Raw genomic sequence first — 13871 nt, 5'->3', positions numbered from 1 at the left:
CTTATTCCCTAATAAAAACCTACAATATGTCTTACTATCTTAGGGATCTAACAGCAAGTAGCGGGGCGATGTATTGGAAACTGAAAAGATGGAGATTTGTGCTCTGCAGCATGGTGAAACATTTGCTAAGGCCTTTAATAATGTGAAAGGTAGACCATGTTCCCAATGCAATTGTAGCTCTAGAGGAAAATGTTGGAAAGCAAAACATTGGTTATGTGTTTTGGTTCCACTGGATAGTTTGGCAATAAATTGCAAGAAACAAGTGAGCTCAGGAAAGAACCAGTCAGTTTCCAAAACAAAGGGGAAAGGAAATAGAATGAGTCCAGAAACTGTTTTTTTATCCCAAACAATGAAAGATAAGATTGAGAAATACCTTGTGGAACTAAAATCTACTAAAAACCTTTCCATTGATTAAATTACCTCTGTACAAGAAGCAGACAGGGGTATGAAACTCATAAATCCTTTCAGATGAGAAAAAAAAATCATTATCAGATCTTAGGGCTTCAAATTACCTGACACTAAGGAGAAAGAGAGCAGGAGAAAACATGGAAGAGAAAACAAAGAAATGTAGCAGTTCTGGGAACTATATCTCAGAAAATAGTATTGGCTTGGTTACTAGCCCAAGTTGCTGACTAAAAGCAGATAGATAATAATCTTTCTGAGTTTTGGAGGAGTCTGTTCCACTCCCAGACTTTAAATGATCTTTGGGCACCTAACCTTATATAGGCAGGAAATGAGTTAAGAAAGCAGAACTGCATATTCCCTAGTGTCAACTTAAGATGTGGCCAAGATATATAGTGGAAAAGGACTACTCTCCCAGAGGCTGTAGCTAGTGACTTGAAAAACAATGAACAAAGGAGTTCTTCCCAAGTTATAGAGTCAGAGCAAAACCAAACAACATTCCATACCCCCAGGGCAGGGGAACTCACGATGTCTTCCCATTGGAATTTTAGAACTGCTGTGAACCAGAGTCTATAGAAAGTCCCCCTTCTTCGTCTTTCTGAATTGGAGTGTTTATTGTTCTCCTTTCCCACCATTGCATAGTGTTAGATGTATGTGGTGGTGCATTTTAGCTCTTTATATATCACTATCCTCCCTACTCAGGGATGTCACATTAAGACCTCATGAATAAACTACATATTACTTAGGGATTCCGGGTTTTCAGGGATTCTGGATTTTAAGTTCCACACCATGACTGGAATGGACTTTCAGATCGCCTCTTTTGAGATGGTGACAGGTTTGTTCTACGTGTGGGAAAGAAAGTGAACAGAATAGTTAGTGATCAAAAAAGCAAACTGGGATAGATATTATTATTGCTTCCAGAGATTTCTGATCCTCCTCTCCTAGGAATATCCATTCTTTAGGTTATGCATAGCTATAGGACTTGTTTCAGTCAATGAAATGTGGATGAAAGTGATGTGTCACTCCTGAGCAGAAGCTCTTAACAAATTCAATTATCCATGTTCTTTGATCTTACTATGACTAAGCCTGAAACCTCATGTTAAGATGACAACAGAGCCTCAATCAAGGTATTCTCCTGAGCAATTCCAGTGAGCAGGTGAACTATGGCCAGCCTGGGGTTACACATGTAACAGGAAAAGAAACAAATTTCTGTAATTTTAAATCACTAACATGTGGTGGTTCTTTGTTTTGCAGCATAAGGTAATCTATCCTGATTATTGCACCAGGTAAATAACATAACATTTGACACTTTGATGGATTAAAACTCAGTAACTTTGTATATAAATGAAAATGTCCAGAGACTACATAATATTCTCAAAAAACAAATTCATGATTTTAGTAATTTCTATATTCTTCCAAATGTAGCAGTCATAATAAGCATACAAGAAGAACAAGATATACAGATCTGGATCCAAGCAACCTTGTGAAGTTTATTTTTTGGAAGACTTCTAATTCCCCTTTCTGTGGCTCTTCAGTTTCCAGGAATCCTATTCTCCACCCACCAACCTCAACTTCTAAATATATAATTGGATGCAGCCTAGAATATGGTAGTTTTGGAGAATATGGAAAATCAGTGCCATTTGGCGTTAGTGCAAATTATCTCTATTATTCGATTTGGAAAGATTGGAGAAAATGATATAGGATGTAAACAATAATTAACATGTTTATACACATTACAGTAGAAACAGTATTCAATCATATATTCTCTCCCTTCTTTCTCTTACCCTCCTTTTTTTCCTTTTCTCTTTCCTCTATTCTTCTTTTACTTTCTTCTCTCACTCTGTGTAGAGAAAGTGAAGGTTCCTGTGGTCAGGATTCTCACCTGGCACTGGTTGGCTTGTTCACTACACACGTGTGGGAAATATGTTGTTATTGACTCTATATACAGAGCCCAGCCCAGTGCTCTGGGTGACACAGCGGCGCAGCTGCAGGGCTGCCGGAGAGCAGAGCAGAGGCTGGAGTGGTGGCAGCACTGAGGACAGAGACTGAAACGCCTATGGGGGCAGAAAGACCCAGAGGCAGAGACTGGCTTGCTGCATGCAGACTCGCTCTGAGTGGACGGGGTTCTAGTGACTGACCTGCCACTGTGGAAATAAAGTTGGGTATAAACCCTTTCACCTCAAATGTCTCATTGTTATTTTTGCGGTCTCACTGAATCCATAGTGAACTTGCCTGGGGCTGAAACTCAATTGCATGACACTCTGCCTTTAAAAAGGTAGTTTTAAGGTAAAATGCAACAACAGCTTGGTGTGGTATCAGAAAATTGTATGTGATATGTGTTCATTTAAAGTTCTTTTTCTCAGGAAAAAACGATGTCTTATCTACATATTGTACAAGCAAGAATCAATATAAATTTCATTTGGAACTTGAAAATTGAACGGAAGCTTATTTGTCTGAAGATTCATGATAACAAAGAAATTCAGGTACTCTAGAATGAAAACAAACATGATGAAAATGAACATGACTAACTGGCAATGTAGAACCTTGACCCTTTAAAAGCATGAGGTGTATTACTCATTATACTGAGAATTTTCATTATATATTAGAGGAAATGAATGTTAACATTTGTTCTAAAATGAAGATAGATATATTATGAAGTGTATCCTAATTCTCCTATTTTCCAAAATATCCCATAAATCATTTTCTTATGCATATATATTAACATCTATATATGATCTTAGGTTTCCAATGTCCTTCTGGTATAAGAAATCCAATACACAATATACTGATGTCCAGTAACAAGAAATCAACAAATACCTATTTGTTAACAGTTTTTTTTTTCAACATCACATCAACATTAAATGGAGAACATATTGATTTTGGTAAAATATAATAAAAGCATTAATTCATGGAAATATAAAGTGTGAACAAAAAATGCACACAATAAAGTAAGTCTATTAGCATAGAAGGCATTTTGATTCTCTCAGGAGTATGTTCCCAGTATCAGAGGATTGACGAGGGCTTTTTTTCATGACTGCAATGAGACTCAGCTGGGCCACTAACAATCACCTCCCGGGAGCCAGCAAGTTGGAAGGACATTGCTGCAATTGGCTTCCCTGCCCCCACCTTCACTCTGTCGCCCTGACTGAAACTGTTTGGGAAGACAAAAGTGTAGACAGAGAATTCATCAAGCTTAAAGCAGTTCCAAAACCAGTTCTGTTTAATATAGGCAATGATTTTCCACCCACAGCTTCCATCTCCTCTAAATGTTCCAGTCCTGTCAGCTCATGAACAATCTTTTCCTGTGGATAACTGCCAGTTAACTTGATTGTTGTATTTTCCTTTCTAACTTTGAACTGAATTATCTTTCACTGGTTGAAAATCTTTCAGAAATGCCTCCCAATAAAAGTTGACTCTTTCTTTTAATCTTTCCCTTTACTTATGGAAAATGTAATGAAGCTGGCTAGCACTAAAATGACATAGAGCTAGAATAGAAACATTGCATCTATTTATTTTATCAGCATAAGGAGGATACTGATATTTGATATTTGATATTATATATTATGTTTTTCGATGTAGACCTCAACCTCTGATACCAAACTTTTAAGAAATCTTTTTGGACAGTTGCATTTGACTTATTCTCATATTCATTAGTACAGCCACAAAGAGGCTTCTTTTCTCTCATTTAATTTTTTCCTTAACATCTTCATTATAGCTCATCTTACTTATGTAGAAGATACTCTGTGTGGCTTTATATATATAATTCAATAGGACTATGTTAGTCAGTATATGATAAGAAAAGTTTAACCAAACCCTTTAACAAGTAAACATGATAATAAAGGATATGATAATAATAATATTAGAGAGACTTCCAACACTGGATCAAATCAAGAGAAAACATATAAATGTTCTTAATTCTTATCCTCCATGTAAAAGTAAAATAAAAATTAATCATCAGATCTAGTTTGCCTAGAGCAACTGGTTTCTATTAGGAAAGTAATTGAGGTTCAGATCACATGAGGGATTGGTAAATTATGGGAGTCTTTGGATCTCTGTGTAAACATTGATCATATGAAAGATAACATAAATGTGCCCTACATATCAGGTGAAAAAAATTACTACTGAATATATTTAACATATAATATTACTATTGAATATATTTGACATATAACGTTGTATAAACTTAAAGTATACATGTTAAACTCATAATGTTTGCATATTATGATATAACTACATTTTAGTGATATTAAGCACTTCTATCACATCACATAATTATCCTTTCTTTTTTGTGAAAAATTTTGAGACAGTTCTACAATAATGAAGGGTATGTTTTTAGAATAAGCAATATTTCCCAAAAAATCGCTCTTTGGCTGACTCATCCTAATGACACACACCATTTCTAGTTCCCATTGTAAATGCTTCAATTTTTCATTTGAGGACATGTGCCATATGAGGTCAAGAAAAGGGTGGTCAGAACACATATTACACATTGGCAGTGGTAGACATGACTTCTGGATAAAAGAATGAGAAGTTAATACATTTCTATTCAAAGAGTCACTTAAAAACTCAGACCTGGTGGTGATGATGAGTGGGTAGGGAGGGCCTTGTATGGTTTTCTTTCTCTTGCTGTGGTTTTTAGAGTGTTTCAAAAACATATACATGGGTCCAAAATAAACCACATAGTTTTTAATAAGATAACTGGAGAATTTTACAAGTTTGAAATGATGTTCTTTGCTTTAATATAAAAAAAAATCTGCAAAGGAAAAGCATATGACTTTCTATAGGTAACTGAGGCATTAAAATAGGAATGATAATAATATTAATAATAATATTATATTTGCCAAAGAGAAGCATGTATGGAAGTTCTAAACAAATTATACTTGCCATTGTAGCAGGTCTCTGTCCAGCTGGGAGGTGACAGCAAGGTTTATTTTCATTAAAATCCAAGGCTTTTTTCCATTTTCACTGGAGCACCTGTTGCCAAAATCCATCAGAACATTAAGCAGGAGTACTAGGCAAACCCATGTTATTTAATAAATTAAAGGATTTTTGAAGTAATATTGATTGCTTGCCACTCTGTCTCCTTTTTTTAAGCTCATAGATTTTAACTTGAGGTAACTAGTTTAATCTTAACAAATACCATATGGAAACTATTTATTATGTTACTTGAGGAAAACTATCTTTCCACACATTCATTCATGTAACATACAATGTCAGTTTCTGGCAGGCCAGGCCATAGTCTTTTATATTGATTGAAAGGATGGAGATTGTGTTAGTTTTCTATTGCTGCTGTGACAAGTTACCACAAACCTGGTGGCTTAAAACAACACACGTTTATTATCTTACAGTTCTGGAGATTAGTAGTCCAAAATGGGTCTCTGTGGGGAAAATGGAAGTTCCTAGGGCCAGGGTCCTCAGCCGACCCTAAACTACTTGATGATGTAATTTGCCTACTGCTAGGCTACTGCTTCCACACCCATGGGCAATAAGCTTTTATTGACTGAGTCACTATATAAGAGCTCCACCCAGTGCTCTGGGTAGAGGCAGGGACAACATAGATTACAGCCATGCAGACTGCTGGATGCAGATGTGTGTCTAGTGCTTGACCTACCACTGTGAGAATAAAGCTGGGTATAAACACTTTCACCCTAAGAACGTTCTGTTGTCATTTCTCTGTCTCACAAAATCCATAGTGAACTTGCTCAGGGCTGAAAAACTCAGGCAAAACAGTCTCATAGGCAAAATCAAGATGTCTGCAGGTCTGCATTCCCTTCACAAGGCTCTCCAGGAGCTGTTTCCTTGCCCTTTCCAGCTTCTCGAGGCTGCCACATTACTTCATTTGTGGCTTCTTTCCATCTTCAAAGCCAGCAATGGCCGGTCAAATCTTTTTCACATCATTTCATTCTGACACTAATGCAACTCCTCTCTCCTCCACATTTAAGGACCCTTGTGATTACACAGATAATCCAGGTAATCTCCCTATTTTAAAGTCAGCTGATTAGCCACTGAATTCCATCTGCTTTAATTCATTTTGCATGGGAATTTAACATATTCACAGGTTCAGAACATGGTATCTTTGGTAGCCATTTTGTTATCTGCCATGGAGCTATTCTTTACATGCTTGTGAAACTGAAAATCTTAAGGAGGTAATTTTATATATGAAACATGTAGTTGCTAACTTAGTTCCATGAACTTTTCCAGCCATTAAAACCATCTGCTTCTTTTCTAAAGGTCATCTTTTTCATTATATCTAGCATTTTCTTTCTTTGGAGGAAAAAATATTTTTTTAAAAAAATTCATTTTCCTTAAATGAGTTATTTGTTAGAAATACATTTAGGCATATAAATTAATTAAAAACTTTGTAGAAAAGTTAGGAAATGCCCATATTTTTAAAATGACATGTGGATCAGCAATAGTTTCAATAGAATAAGTGATTCTTTAATAATGACTGATTTATAAGGAACCCTCCAGCTATATGATTCTGTTCTTTAAAACTTTGTGTAAGGCTGGAGGCACCGGGGGAAGGGGTGAGCCTGCTGAACAAGCTCAGGCCTCACCAAACAAGACGAAGAGACCAACAGGTTCCGGTCTGACAACATTCCAGAGTCTGATCGGACAACATTCCTAACTAGAGCCCTCCCCCAAGCTAGAAGAGTAGTGGTAACTTTCCAGTACCTGGCTAAAGGCCAGTGAGAGACCCCCACGTACCCTAGGCGAGCCAATCCTTGTGCCACTGTATACCTTTGCTCTGCTTCCCACTACCTCCTTTAAAAACTTGCTGCCTGCCCTGCTGGGCACAGCTTCCCCAGCCTCCATTTACGTAGACTGGTGAACCTCGCCTGGGACAGCTCTCAAATAAACTACCTGGCCCTTTGTTGCCTCTCTTCGCCTGCTTATTTCGGTTGGAATTTATTTTACATTTGGTTCCAAAACCCAGGAAGGAGCGTGAGTATGGGGCCCCAACTGGCCATCGGTGGCCCTGCCCCCTCCTTCCCTTACCCAGGACCTCAGCCTGCTCTCCACTGCTTGGACTATTTTCCAGTGAGTCCCTGAATTTCCCCTGGTCCATTTCCCTTCCTAACTCCGTTTTACCTGGTCGGTCCAAAATTGTAGCTACATCCAAGTTGGGGCATCCATCCCACCCTCTGTGGGCATCTGGCCCGCCCCTGGCCCTGCGGTGTGGGAGACGTCCCTCCCCGAGGCTCCCAGGACGTCTTCCCTGACTTGGCGCGCTTGGGACGCTGGGCGCTCCTCTCAGTGGGATAAGTTGGGGAGTGGCGCAGACATGGGGAACCAGCCCTCAAAAGCAGAGGCTCAGACCCTGTTGTGGTGTCTCATTTCTAATTTGGCTACTCTATATTTGTCCTGGGAAGTCCACAGATGGAAGCTAGTCTTTCTTTGCTCTGAGGCTGGGCCTCAGTATCCCTTGGACAACCAATCTTGCTGGCCCCCTGAGGAACTTTTGATTTTGGCCTCCTCACTGACTTAACTAATTATTGCCACCAGAGCAGAAAGTGGAAGTGAAATCCCATATGTGCAGGCTTTTTGAACTCTGTGCACCCACCCAGATCTATGTGTTAAGTGTACTCCTTCCCAAGTTTTGCTAGCCCAGGCCTCCTCCAAGGACTGCTGATCTCTACCACTCCTATTACTGAGAGGCTCTTCTCTGATGGACTTGGCGGAGGATCTCGGCTACCCCCCTTCCCGCTCCTCCAGGCCCACTGTGGGGGACAGCTCCCTTCCTCAGTGTTCATGACCTCACCCCTCCTTCTCTCTCTCCCTTTCTCCACCATTTTGTTCCCCTTCTCTTCTGGTTTCTCCACCATCTTGTTCCCCTTCTCTTCCAGTCGTGCCGCCATCTTGCTCCACAGGTCCTGACTCCACTTCAGATAAAGCAGATAAAACTCCCCCATACCCCAGTCCCCTGCCTTCAAGCTCTGCATTGATTCCCAGGTTGTATCCCCCGCTACCAGTGTCGCCTCCTCCATCCCCTCCTTCAAACCCTCCGCCGTCCCACTTGCCGTGGCTAGCACCCAAATGGTCCAGCCCTCCCGTAACCCACTCTAAGTCGCAGCGGTCTCAAGCTCATGTGATGGCTCCTCAGAGGGAAGTAGCAGGGGCTGAAGGGGTGGTGCAGGTTCATGTTCCCTTTTCCCTGGCAGACTTGTCCCAAGTAGAACAGCGATTGGGATCCTTTTCCTCCAACCCCATAATGTTTGCTAAACAGTTTAAATATCTCACTTGAGCTTACAAGCTCACCTGGCAAGATGTACATGCAGTCCTCCAATCCACTCTAACCCCAGAGGAATATGACTGTGTCACAGCGGCGGCACAGCACTGTGCCAATGAGGCCCATGCCACAGATGAGCGGGAACATATGGGCAGAGAAGCTATTCCTCTACAAGAACCCCTGTGGGATTATAATTCTCCTGAGGGTGAACAATGCCAGGATCGCATGGTTCACTACTTATTGGCAGGTATGAACTCAACCGCCCAAAAGGCTATCAATTATGATAAGCTTAGAAAAAATTACCCAGAAACCTGACAAAAACCCATCAGAATTCCTCAAGCACCTAAAAGAAACTCTTGGAGCTTTTACTAAGATTGACCGAGCCTCAGCATTGGGTTCCTCTCTCCTGGCCATGCATTTTACAACTCAGTCAGCTCCCGACATCAGGCGCAAGCTTAAAAAGACTGAAGATGGTCTCCAGACCCCTCTAGGAGACCTGGTAGATATGGCATTTAAAGTTTTTCTTGCCTGAGAGGATGAGAGCGAGAGGAGGTCAGCTGCCTGAATGGCAGAACAGACTCACACCATAACAGCTGCTCTGCGGCCAGCTCATGGAGATCATCAGGGTGCCCGTGAAGATCAACTCGAACCTCCAGGCCCTTGCTTTTGGTGCAGCAAAGAAGGGCACTGGGCACAGAAGTGCCCCAACCCATGCAAACCGACCAAACCATGCCCCTGCTGCGGTAAGCAAGGTCATTGGAAAGTAGACTGTCCACTAGTGGATGGTCCTCCCCTGGCAGCAGAGTCCCATGGGGGATGGATGCCCTCAAAGGACTACCCTTCAGAGCTGCTGGGCACCCTCAAAGATTGAAGATGCCTGGACTCGGACACCCCGATCACCCTCGCCGAGCCCAGGGCCAAGCTGTGGGTAGCGGGTAAGCCCATCTCCTTCTTGGCGGACTACCCACTCTGTTCTCCCCTCCTTTAAAGGGCCTTTATACCCTGCCAAAGTCTCCATAGTTTGGGTCATGGGAAACCCCTCCCATGGACTCTAAAGGTCCAAGCCTTTAGAGATGCACCCAGTAGTCTGCACCTTTCAAAGCATCCCATTTACCCATTCCTTTCTAGTCATGCCTTCCTGTCCTGCCCCTCTGTTAGGATGGGATTTGCTCTCTAAGTTAGGAGCCTCTATTTCCCTCCCACCTTTTGAACACTTTGGTTCCCTCATTGCTTTGGTCCGCAAAGGAGGGTTGGACAACAGAGACCTGAGTCTCCTAACTCCCTGGACTGCTGTCAATCTGATTGTGTAGGACATCTACACCCCTGTGGTGGCAACCCACCACACCCCGGTTTTACTATACCTTAAGGACACATCCCGCTTCCCTTCTTGGCCTCAGTTCCCTATTTCGCAGGGTCACCAAAGGGGACTACAGCCTATTGTTAATCGTCTACTCTCACAGGGGCTTTTAGTACTGACTAACTCTCCATGCAATTCTCCCATCTTGCTGGTAAAAAAGCCTTCTGGAGCATATCGCCTCGTTCAGGACCTCTGAATAATTAATGAGGCTGTTATTCCCTTACACCCAGTAGTGCCTAACCCATATACTCTTCTGTCTCAGGTCCCTTCCAGTACCTCTCATTTTACTGTACTGGACCTTAAAGATGCCTTTTTCACTATACCTCTCCACTCAGACTCACAGCTGCTAGTTGCCTTCACGTGGGAGGACCCTGACACCTGACAATCTAGACAATTGACCTGGACAGTTCTACATCAAGGTTTTAGAGATAGCCCCCATCATTTTGGACAGGCCCTGGCAGAGGACCTCTCAGGACATTCAAAGGGCGAGAGTACTCTCCTCCAATATGTAGATGATATTTTACTTTGCAGCCCCTCAAAGGAGGCCTCAGTTCTGGACACCACATCCCTTCTTAATTTCCTGGCAAAAAACAACTGTCTCTACCCCAAGTTACACACCTCATGCTAACTCTAACCCCCACCACTAAAGCCCTAACGGCGGACCAAGCAGCTGCGATTAAAGCTCTCTTGCCACCTACATCAGGACCCAAAATACTATCCTTTCTAGGACTGGTAGGGTTTTTCAGACACTGGGTGCCTAACTTTGCCCTTCTAGCCAGACCACTTTATGCAGCTGCCACAGAGACTCTTACTGGGCCGCTAACTTCACCCACCAAGGTGACTTCTGCTTTCAATCAGTTGCGGGATGCATTGCTCTCATCCCCCCCACTGATGCTCCCTGAATTAACTAAGCCCTTTACCCTATATACAGCAGAGAGGGCAGGGGTGGCAACCAGAGTGTTGGTACAGGCAGTAGGGCCAGGGTGCCGTCCCATTGCCTTTCTCTCCAAACAGTGAGATACCACTGCCAGGGGTTGGCAGCCTTGCCTCCAAGCCCTGGCAGCTGCGGGAAGTCTGGTCCGAGAAGCCCTGAAATTAACTCTCCAACAGCCCATTACTGTGTATTCCCCACACTGGTTACAAGATCTTTTAAGTCATAAACCCCTGGCCTCCTTGAGTCTTTCAAGTATACAGGAATTCCATCTTCTGTTCATTGAACATCCACAGATAACCCTACAAGTCTCTCCACCCCTTAACCTAGCCTCCTTGCTTCCTGTCAGTGATCAGGCAGGTCAGCCCACTCATTCCTGTGTAGATATTGTAGAGGCTCTTAGAAAACCTAGAGAGGGCCTACAAGATGTGCTGCTTGAAGACTCTGACTTGACCTTTTTCATAGACGGAAGCTCAGTGAAGGGGAGTGACGGGGTGCAAAGGGCGGCCTATGCAGTGGTGACTCTGTTGCAGGTTATAGAAGCAAACCTACTCCAATCTGGGACCACCTCCCAGAAAGCTGAATTAGTGGCTCTTACCCGGGTATTACATCTGGCAGCCAGGAAGAGGGCCACAATTTATACTGACTCTAAATATGCCTTCCTAATTACACACACTCATGCTGCGATTTGGAAGGAAAGGGGCTTCCTTACCACAAAGGGAACCCCAATCATCAATGGTAGGGCTATCAGCTGCCTGCTACAGGCCCTACAGGACCCCAAAGAAGTGGCCATCATGCATTGTAAGGGACATCAGACTGGAAACGATCCAGTAACCAGAGGTAATGCGTTGGCAGATGCCACGGCCCGACAGTTAACATCCAGGTCTAGCCAACCCTCTGTGCTGTTTCTTTCCCCCTCTCTATTGCCCCAATACCCTGATGATGAATGGCAACTGCTTCTGCATCAAGGGGGGACGTTGGGAGATCAGGGATGGATATACCTCAGGGGACAAATTGCCCTCCCCCAAGACCAAGGCAGAGATATCATATCCAAAATTCATCCGTTCCTACACATTGGGCCAGAGGCCATGCACAGGTTTCTCTCCCCCATATTTGCCCCTTATGGTCTCTGCAAGGCAATAGACCAGGTGCACCAGACCTGCACTACTTGTCACCGCATCTTGCCTCAAGGTGCTCTGAAGACCCGGATGGCCCTCCACCAGATGAGGGGAACCATCCCTGGACAGAACTGGCAAGTCGATTTCACCCACATGCCTAGGTACAAAAAACTCCAGTATTTACTATTTCTGGTTGATTCTTTTTCATGGTGGATCAAGGCCTTCCTCACCTACTGAGAGACTGCATCAGTGGTGGCACAAGTGCTGATAGAACACATCATTCCTCATTTCGGGCTTCCTACTTCACTCCAATCTGATAACGGACCCACCTTCATCTCCCAGGTCACTCAGCTAACAGCCAAGGCTCTCAATGTCACCTGGAACCTCCATATACCCTATCACCCCCAATCATCAGGTAAGGCTGAAAGGGCTAATGGTCTCCTAAAAGACCAACTAACTAAGCTGTCTTTAGAGGTAAAGTTCTCGTGGCCCTATCTTCTCTCCATCGCTCTCGCTCGGCTGCATGCTGTCCCCCAGGGACCGGCTGGACTAAGCGCATTTGAGCTGATGTATGGCAGGCCCTTCTTACTGAAGACAGGCCTGCCCACTACCTCTCCTCCTTTGGCCTCCTACCTTCCTTACTTTTCACTGTTGAGACATCTTCTCAGAAAACATGCAGACCAGCTCCTACCCCAACCTATGTCATCCAACAACTCAGGAGACGCAGCAATCCTTCAGCTAGGAGACGAGGTACTTCTAAGAGAACTCCAGCCAAAATCCCTCCAACCCCACTGGACAGGGCCTTATACAGTAATCCTCACTACACCCTCAGCAGTCAAACTACACAGGCATTCCTCCTGGTATCACCTTTCTAGGTTCAAACGGGCACCCAGACACGATGATTGGGTGTCTTGTGAGGTGGGTCCTCTTAAGCTGCAGGTTAGTTGTGTCAAGTGCAACCAGCCAGATGAATAGCCTGGTGGTCTCCAGGCAAAGTTATTCTGCATGGAAGTTTAAGCTCCAACTAACTCTTTATGGAATCAAGTGAGAAGTAGGCACCCAAAGTTGCCCACATGTGGGTTGTCAGGCACCAATTCAAATACCGGTACACACAGACATCTTAAACACTTTCTCAAACCCTACGCTGTGCTTTCCATATGACCATCTCTCATACATGTATTTTCCAGTCCAACATGTATGGGGGATGTCATCCTGAATAAGACACATGCAGAGTTCATGCAGTAGAATAAACAGCAAGAGGAGTCTCTGACAACATGTTCTTCAGAATACAAGATAAGCTATACATTACCGTTAGTGACCCATGGGATCCCCACTAGGAAAAAGGAGTACAGGGCAAGCTATATGATAGTTACCAAGCCTCCCCACAGGGCACAGTATACATCAAGAGAGAATGGACCACTGTAAATCCCACTCTCACTGAAGTTCTAAACACCCAGGCACAAGTATCAAGTAATATTCTACAAACAGAACAGGCACTAAAACAGAAGATTCAGTTGGACCCCTACCCTCACTCCCTACGACCAGCAGGAGCACCACTTTTCTGGGCCAAAGTCATTAGAGAAACAGTGCGGTTTCTTAATGCTTCATGTATCCTCAGCAATGTGTCCGATTGTTTCCTCTGTGCCTCCCTCCAACGCTCCCTGGTAATGGCAGTTCCCATTAGTTTTTTCCAGGCTCAACCAGTAAACTCCTCTGAAAAAGACTGTGGCCTCCCTTTAAGTGAGGTACCAATGTGGAAAATGAGCCTTAAGCCCAAGGCTCAACATAGGTCCAGAGCCACCAGAAAATGGTGCGAAGAACCATCATCCCCCT

Source organism: Manis pentadactyla, chromosome 6 (assembly GCF_030020395.1).
Source record: "Manis pentadactyla isolate mManPen7 chromosome 6, mManPen7.hap1, whole genome shotgun sequence".
In the NCBI taxonomy this organism is placed as follows: Eukaryota; Metazoa; Chordata; class Mammalia; order Pholidota; family Manidae; genus Manis; species Manis pentadactyla.
Note: the sequence above shows the minus strand (reverse complement) of the source record.